The 7,822-nt window shown below is 45.3% G+C and overlaps 4 non-coding genes and 1 pseudogene across 4 annotated transcripts; all 5 read left to right on the top strand.

Moving 5' to 3' along the window:
- The first annotated feature begins 1,408 nt into the window (after positions 1-1,408).
- On the top strand, positions 1,409-1,595 carry LOC121311578. Its single transcript, XR_005949348.1, has one exon. It is a non-coding gene; the product is annotated as a U2 spliceosomal RNA (small nuclear RNA).
- Positions 1,596-2,093: 498 nt separating this feature from the next.
- Positions 2,094-2,211, top strand: LOC121311581. The gene has a single exon (XR_005949350.1). It is a non-coding gene; the product is annotated as a U5 spliceosomal RNA (small nuclear RNA).
- Positions 2,212-4,513: 2,302 nt separating this feature from the next.
- On the top strand, positions 4,514-4,736 carry LOC121311579 (annotated as a pseudogene).
- A 381-nt stretch (positions 4,737-5,117) lies between these two features.
- On the top strand, positions 5,118-5,235 carry LOC121311582. Its single transcript, XR_005949351.1, has one exon. It is a non-coding gene; the product is annotated as a U5 spliceosomal RNA (small nuclear RNA).
- Positions 5,236-7,363: 2,128 nt separating this feature from the next.
- LOC121311580 lies at positions 7,364-7,553 on the top strand. The gene has a single exon (XR_005949349.1). It is a non-coding gene; the product is annotated as a U2 spliceosomal RNA (small nuclear RNA).
- Positions 7,554-7,822: the final 269 nt, after the last annotated feature.

The raw sequence follows: 7,822 nt of genomic DNA, 5'->3' as shown, positions 1-7,822 counted from the left end.
TGGACTGGGAAGTGGAAATTTATTGTGAGGCTGAAGATCTGCAGGTCAAAGGAGGGGGGTATAATACACCCTCCGGGACGAGTGCAGATTGGGGGAAACAGGGGTTTTTTAAGCTACCCTGGGCAACCGAAAAAGTGCTTTAAATGTGACACTGAAGGGCATGAGGCGACCGTAGTGAGGTGAATGTGTGAATCGGATGGTAGGCGGAAAGGACATGAAGCGATGGACTGTAAAACCCCAAAAGTTGCAGTATGTGTGGAGCACTGGATCACCTGTATAGAGAGTGTGGAAAGCGTGGTATGGGTGGTGAGAGAGCAAGTGAGGGTGGTGATGGTGCAAAGGATGATGGGAGTGGAGAAGAAAAGAGTGGAGGTGGGAGTGGTATGGATGGTGGGCGAGCAAAGGAGGGTGGTGATGGTGCAAAGAAAGGTGGGAGTGGAAAGGGAATGAGTGGAGGGGGTAAAGGGGGTAGTGATGTAAGTAAGGAGGGTGGTGTGGTGAGAGTGGTTAGTGGTGGGGGGGGTATGAGTGGTAAGGAAGTGAAAGGGGGTGGAGGTGTGGGTGTAGGTGGTGGTGGTGAAGGTGATGGTGGGGCGGACAAGGTGCAAGAGAGTGAGGCGATGGAGGAAACGGAGAGTGAAATAAAGAAAAAGCGGAAGGACAGAGAACCTGGAGCCGGGAGCAGGAGTGAGGAGAGTGCCAACGAGGGTGCAGCTGGGCCCAGCTGGTATGAAATCGTGGAGAAGGAGGAGATGAGGAAAAGAAGAGGAGACCCTTTAAGAGGACTGGAACCGAGGGATTTTGAGGGAAAAATAATGGAAGAAAAGGAGGATAATTTAATGCGGAGTCTTTGTAGGAGGGAGTTTTTTGAGTTAATGGCTTGGAAGGAGAGATTGTTGAAGGGGGTGATAACAGAGGCAGAGGTAAAAAAATACAGAACAGAAAGGAATAGAGTTTTGTTATGTGCAAGATGGAAAGATGAAGAGAAAAGAAAGGGGATTATTAAGAAGTAAAGAGGTTTAAAAGAAAGATTTTGTTCTGTGTTGAATATGATTTTTGAGTTGAGAAAGAAATGTTGGAACTGAAGAGTGGGAGTGGGAATAAAAGATTGTTTTTTGGTTTTTGTTTTTGAAATATTTGTTGTTGCATATGTTTAAAACTTTGGAAAATTGATATGTTTTCATTTTGGAAAATTGATGGCTCTGTTATTTTTGAAGAATTAATGTATTGTGTGTTTTTTTGTTGTTATTTTGATTATGCTAAAGTTTATTGTAATGAAATGATTTTGTTTTTTGTTTTTGGTTGTTTTTTTGAATGTTTTTGTTTGTTTTTTTTTTGCAACACATGATTTGTAATAGATATGGTTTATAGCCATAAATGTAATGTTTTCTTTTGAAAAGAATTAATAAAATATTTTCAAATAAAAAAAAAAAAAAAAAATCTGTTCTTATCAGTTTAATATCTGATACGTCCCCCATAGGGGGACCGTCTATATTAAATGGTTTTTTGGAAGCGGGAGATGGAAGCGGGGCTTGCTCCGTCCACTCCACGCATCGACCCGGTATTGCAGTACCTCCGGGAACGGTGCCCATTTCTCAGAAAGGCAGTTTTAGAGAGAGAGAGCAAAAGAGAGCGAGAGAGAGAGAGAGCTCAATAACGATGGAGCCCAAGTATGCCACGGGTAAAAAGAGGTCTTCCGATCTCTTCTCAGTCGAGAGAGGAGGAGGTGCGGAGAGAGAGAGAGAGAGGAGAGAGAGAGAGAGAGAGAGAGAGAGAGAGAGAGGGGGTGGGGGAGAGAGAGAGAGAGCAACACACACCCCCCTTTCCTGGGACGCGCCGTTTTCCCGCTCTTTTCGTTCTTTTTTTTTTTTTTTTTTTTTTTTTCATATTTCATATTCAGGCAGGCCTAACACACGCAGCAGGCCAGTGTAGCAGCAGCAGCAAAGCGCCCTTTCGCCGGGGCGGAACGGCAGATGCGTTTTGGGAGGAGTTCCCTGTTTTTGTTTTGCGTGCGTGGCCTCGCTGCCGCTTGGCAGAGGGGAGGGCCTTTGGGCCTTTGGGCCGGCCGGAAGGGCTCGGCCACCAGCAAAGGCACGCTCCGGCTTCTCTACAGCTCGAATAAATCTTTCGCCTTTTACTAAAGATTTCCGTGGAGAGGAGCATTTACGAGTTCGATCCAATTTTTGGACAGCCCTTCCCCTCAGGGAGGGGCTCCACCTGGAGTTTAAAAGCAGAACGAGCACAGAAAGGGCGGTCGCCCCCGTTGGAGCCCGGCACCTTTCCTTCCTTCCTTCCTTCCTTCCTTCCTCCCTCCGCCCGCCCGAGAAGCAAGTACCACGACTGCTGCGGCGGGCGGCCGCGCCCGGGGCGTTTGGCCAAAACCATTGTGGGCATCGCTTCTCGGCCTCTTGGCTCATTTCAAGTGTATGTGGCATGACCGCAGCATTTTGAATATTTGCTGAGAAAGAGAAGGCGCTGGGAGCTGGATGCGATGGCAACGGGAAGGAGAATGCAGAACCTGATCCGGTTTCGATGGAGTGAGGAGTTGGAGAAACAGCTGAGGACCGTGGATGTTGGAGAATGGAAGAATACGCCAGGTGGACGTGAATTTTTCGTTAAGGAAGTGCTGCTGAAAGGACTGAAGCTGGAAGTTAAGTCTATTTTTTGTTTCCAAAATTATGATAAGTTTTTTGATTTAGCTCTATGTAGCGAAGAACTGGCTCGAAATGTGTGGGATGTTTTTCAGCAGAAGAAAAATGAAAGACCTTTTTCAATGTATATTGGAGACCCTTTGTTTGCAAGGGAAGTTCGACCTTTATTTGTTTTTATGTACAACCCATATGTTGGACAAGAGGATGTTGCACAGTACGTTGGTCGGGTTTGCGATATTATTTCGGGACCTTTTAAAGTTCTTGACCCTGCAGGTATTTGGACTGGGAAATGGAAATTCTTTGTGAGGCTGAAGATTTGTAGTACAAAAGAGGGGGGTATAATACACCCTCCGGGCCAGATACAGATTGGAGGAAACAGGGGTTTTCTATCTTACCCTGGGCAACCAAGGAAATGCTTCAAGTGTGACACTGAAGGACATGAGGCGAGTGAGTGCCAAGTGGTGTTCTGCCAAAAGTGTAGGAGGAAGGGGCATGAAGCGATGGACTGCAACACCCCAAAGAGTTGTAGTATGTGTGGATCTTTCGATCATTTGTATAGAGAGTGTGGGAAGCGTGGTATGGATGGAGAGCGAGCAAATGAGAGTGGTGATGGTGCAAAGAAAGATGGGAGTGAAGAAGGAAAGAGTGGAAGTGGAGGTGGTATGGCTGGTGAGGGAGTAAATGAGGGTGGTGATGGTGTAAAGAAAGGTGGGACTGGAAAGGGAATGAGTGGAATTGGAAGTAGTATGGATGGTGAGCGAGCAAATGAGTGTGGTGATGGGGTAAAGAAAGATGGGAGTGTAAAGGGGATGTGTGGAGGGAGTAAAAGTGGTGGTCTTGTAGGTAAGGAACAGGGTGTGGAGAGAGGTGGAGGGGGTATGAGTGGTAATGTAGTAAAAGGGGATGCAGATGAGAGTATGTGTGGTGGTGGTGGTGTGGGTGAAGGTGATGGTGGGGCGGAAAAGGTGCAAGAGAGTGAGGCGATGGAGGCAACGGAGAGTGGAGTTCAAAGAAAGCGGAAAGAGAGGGAGATTGGAGCTGTGAGCAGTAGTGAAGAGAGTACCAGCGAGGGTGTAGTCGGGCCAAGCTGGTCTGAAAGTGTGGAAGAAGAGGAGGAAAGGAGGAAAAAAAGAATCGAAGACACAAAGGAGAAAAGGAAACAGGAAAAGGAGGCGTACGAACGGCTAACTTGGGCAGAGAAGATGGTAATACAAGAGGAGAAGAAGAAAAAGAAAGGTGTAGAGACTTCTACCTATAGACATACTTTAATGTCTTGTTACTGTGAGAAGGAATTTAGTGAATTAATGATTTGGAATGAAAGACTGAGAAAGGGACCTGCACCGGAGAGTGAGGTACAGAAGTATTGGATTGAGAGGGACAGGATTTTGCAAGATGCTAGACGGAAAGCAGATATAGCAAGGAGGGAGGCGGAAAAGAAATAGGGGAATATGGTTTTGTTTTTTGGTTTTTTTTTGCTGAATTGTATGTTTGTGTGATGATTATTATAATGAAATGATGTTGGCTATATGTGTTTTTTGAACGTTTTTTGTGGGTTTGTGTTCAGGGGTTGATTTGCATATATGTAAATTTAAAGAAATGGTGTTTTTCAGAATATATGTTAGTTATTGGTTTTATGTATTAGCTAGTCTTTGGTTTAGTGGTTTGGGTTTGTAATGGTAACATGTTCTTGTGGTTTTGGGTGTTTTTGTCTTTGTTATTTGTTATGGTATTGTGGAGTGTAAGTGTTAGTCGTGTAGTTTTTTTTTCAAAGGGTCTGTTTTTTATTGTAAAGTTCTTTATGACTTCGATAATGTGACTGTTTTTGTTCTGTATTGTATTTAGTGGTTTGATTATGTATGAGTATGTTTTTTCTTTGTTTAATGAAAATAAATAAAAACTTTAAAAACAAAAAAAAAAAAAAAAAAAAAAAAATGTTCTTATCAGTTTAATATCTGATACGTCCCCCATAGGGGGACCGTCTATATTAAATGGATTTTTGGAAGCGGGAGATGGAAGCGGGGCTTGCTCCGTCCACTCCACGCATCGACCCGGTATTGCAGTACCTCCGGGAACGGTGCCCATTTCTCAGAAAGGTCAAAAGAGAGAGAGAGAGAGAGAGAGAGAGAGATGAGAGAGAGAGAGAGAGAGAGAGAGAGAGAGAGAGAGAGAGAGAGAGAGAGCCCCACCCTCCCCTTTCCTGGGACGCGCCGTTTTCCCGCTCTTTTCGTTCTTTTTTTTTTTTTTTTTTTTTTTTTTTCATATTTCATATTCAGGCAGGCCCAACACACGCAGCAGGCCAGTGTAGCAGCAGCAGCAAAGCGCCCTTTCGCCGGGGCGGAACGGCAGATGCGTTTTGGGAGGAGTTCCCTGTTTTTGTTTTGCGTGCGTGGCCTCGCTGCCGCTTGGCAGAGGGGAGGGCCTTTGGGCCTTTGGGCCGGCCGGAAGGGCTCGGCCACCAGCAAAGGCACGCTCCGGCTTCTCTACAGCTCGAATGAACCTTTCGCCTTTTACTAAAGATTTCCGTGGAGAGGAGCATTTACGAGTTCGATCCAATTTTTGGACAGCCCTTCCCCTCAGGGAGGGGCTCCACCTGGAGTTTAAAAGCAGAACGAGCACAGAAAGGGCGGTCGCCCCCGTTGGAGCCCGGCACCTTTCCTTCCTTCCTTCCTTCCTTCCTTCCTCCCTCCGCCCGCCCGAGAAGCAAGTACCACGACTGCTGCGGCGGGCGGCCGCGCCCGGGGCGTTTGGCTAAAACCATTGTGGGCGTCGCTTCTCGGCCTCTTGGCTCTGCTCAAGTGTATGTGGCATGACCGCAGCATCCTGAGGATCCAGTGAGGGAGAGAAGGCGCTGGGAGCGGAATACGATGGCGACTGGAAGGAGGATGCAGAACCTGATCCGTTTCCGATGGAGTGAGGTTTTGGAGAAAGAATTGAAGATCGTCGATGCTGCAGAACTGAAGGATACACCAGGCGGGCGAGAATTCTTTGTGAAGGAGGTGCTCTTAAAAGGACTGAAACTGGAGGTGAAGTCTATTTTTTGTTTCCAGAATTATGAAAAGTTTTTTGATTTGGTTTTGTGCAGTGAGGAGTTGGCTCAAAGTGTTTGGGATACTTACCAGGAGAAGAAAAATGAAAGGCCTTTTTCGATGTATATTGCAGATCCCTTATTTGCAAGGGAAGTTCGGCCATTGTTTGTTTTCATGTATAACCCGTATGTTGGGCAGGAGGAAGTCGCACAGTATGTTGGCCGTTTTTGCGACATTATTTCGGGACCTTTTAAAGTACTTGACCCTGTTGGTATATGGACTGGGAAGTGGAAGTTTTTTGTACGGTTGAGGATTTGTAGTTCAAAGGAGGGGGGTATAATACACCCTCCGGGACGAGTGCAGATTGGGGGAAACAGGGGTTTTTTAAGCTACCCTGGGCAACCGCGAAAGTGTTTTAAGTGCGACACCGAAGGGCATGAGGCGAGCGAGTGCAAAGTAATGTTCTGCCAGAAATGCAGGCGAAAAGGGCATGAAGCGATGGACTGTAAAACCCCAAAAAGTTGCAGTATATGTGGAGCACTGGATCACCTGTATAGAGAGTGTGGAAAGCGTGGTATGGGTGGTGAGAGAGCAAGTGAGGGTGGTGATGGTGCAAAGAATGATGGGAGTGGAGAAGAAAAGAGTGGAGGTGGGAGTGGTATGGATGGTGAGCGAGCAAAGGAGGGTGGTGATGGTGCAAAGAAAGATGGGAGTGGAAAGGGAATGAGTGGAGGGAGTAAAGGGGGTAGTGATGTAAGTAAGGAAGGTGGTGTGGTGAGAGTGGTTAGTGGTGGAGGGGGTATGAGTGGTAATGAAGTGAAAGGGGGTGCAGGTGTGGGTATGTGTGGTGGTGGTGTGGGTGAAGGTGATGGTGGGGCGGACAAGGTGCAAGAGAGTGAGGCGATGGAGGAAACGGAGAGAGAAATAAAGAAAAAGCGGAAGGACAGAGAACCTGGAGCCGGGAGCAGGAGAGAGGAGAGTGCCAACGAGGGTGCAGCTGGGCCCAGCTGGTATGAAAGCGTGGAGAAGGAGGAGATGAGGAAAAGAAGAGGAGACCCTTTAAGAGGACTGGAACCGAGGGATTTTGAGGGAAAAATAATGGAAGAAAAGGAGGATAATTTAATGCGGAGTCTTTGTAGGAGGGAGTTTTTTGAGTTAATGGATTGGAAGGAGAGATTGTTGAAGGGGGTGATAACAGAGGCAGAGGTAAAAAAATACAGAACAGAAAGGAATAGAGTTTTGTTATGTGCAAGATGGAAAGATGAAGAGAAAAGAAAGGGGATTATTAAGAAGTAAAGAGGTTTAAAAGAAAGTTTTTGTTCTGTGTTGAATATGATTTTTGAGTTGAGAAAGAAATGTTGGAACTGAAGAGTGGGAGTGGGAATAAAAGATTGTTTTTTTGTTTTTTGTTTTTGAAATATTTGTTGTTGCATATGTTTAAAACTTTGGAAAATTGATATGTTTCATTTTGGAAAATTGATGGCTCTGTTATTTTTGAAGAATTAATGTATTGTGTGTTTTTTTTGTTATTTTGATTATGCTAAAGTTTATTGTAATGAAATGATTTTGAAATGATTTGGTTGTTTTTGAATGTTTTTGTTTGTTTTTGTTTTTTTTGTGATGATTTGTAATAGATATGGTTTATAGCCATAAATGTAATGTTTTCTTTTGAAAAGAATTAATAAAATATTTTCAAATAAAAAAAAAAAAAAAAAAAAAAAAATGTTTTTATCAGTTTAATATCTGATACGTCCCCCATAGGGGGACCGTCTATATTAAATGGATTTTTGGAAGCGGGAGATGGAAGCGGGGCTTGCTCCGTCCACTCCACGCATCGACCCGGTATTGCAGTACCTCCGGGAACGGTGCCCATTTCTCAGAAAGGTCAAAAGAGAGAGAGAGAGAGAGAGAGAGAGAGAGAGAGAGAGAGAGAGAGAGAGAGAGAGAGAGAGAGAGAGAGAGAGAGAGAGAGAGAGAGAGAGAGAGAGAGCAAAACCGAGAGACAGAGACCCCCCCCCCCCCCTTTCCTGGGACGCGCCGTTTTCCCGCTCTTTTCGTTCTTTTTTTTTTTTTTTTTTTTTTTTTTTCATCATATTTCATATTCAGGCAGGCCTAACACACGCAGCAGGCCAGTGTAGCAGCAGC

This window comes from Polyodon spathula, unplaced genomic scaffold, assembly GCF_017654505.1.
Source record: "Polyodon spathula isolate WHYD16114869_AA unplaced genomic scaffold, ASM1765450v1 scaffolds_3261, whole genome shotgun sequence".
NCBI lineage: Eukaryota > Metazoa > Chordata > Actinopteri > Acipenseriformes > Polyodontidae > Polyodon > Polyodon spathula.
Note: the sequence above shows the minus strand (reverse complement) of the source record. Positions and strands in the feature narration are given on the sequence as shown.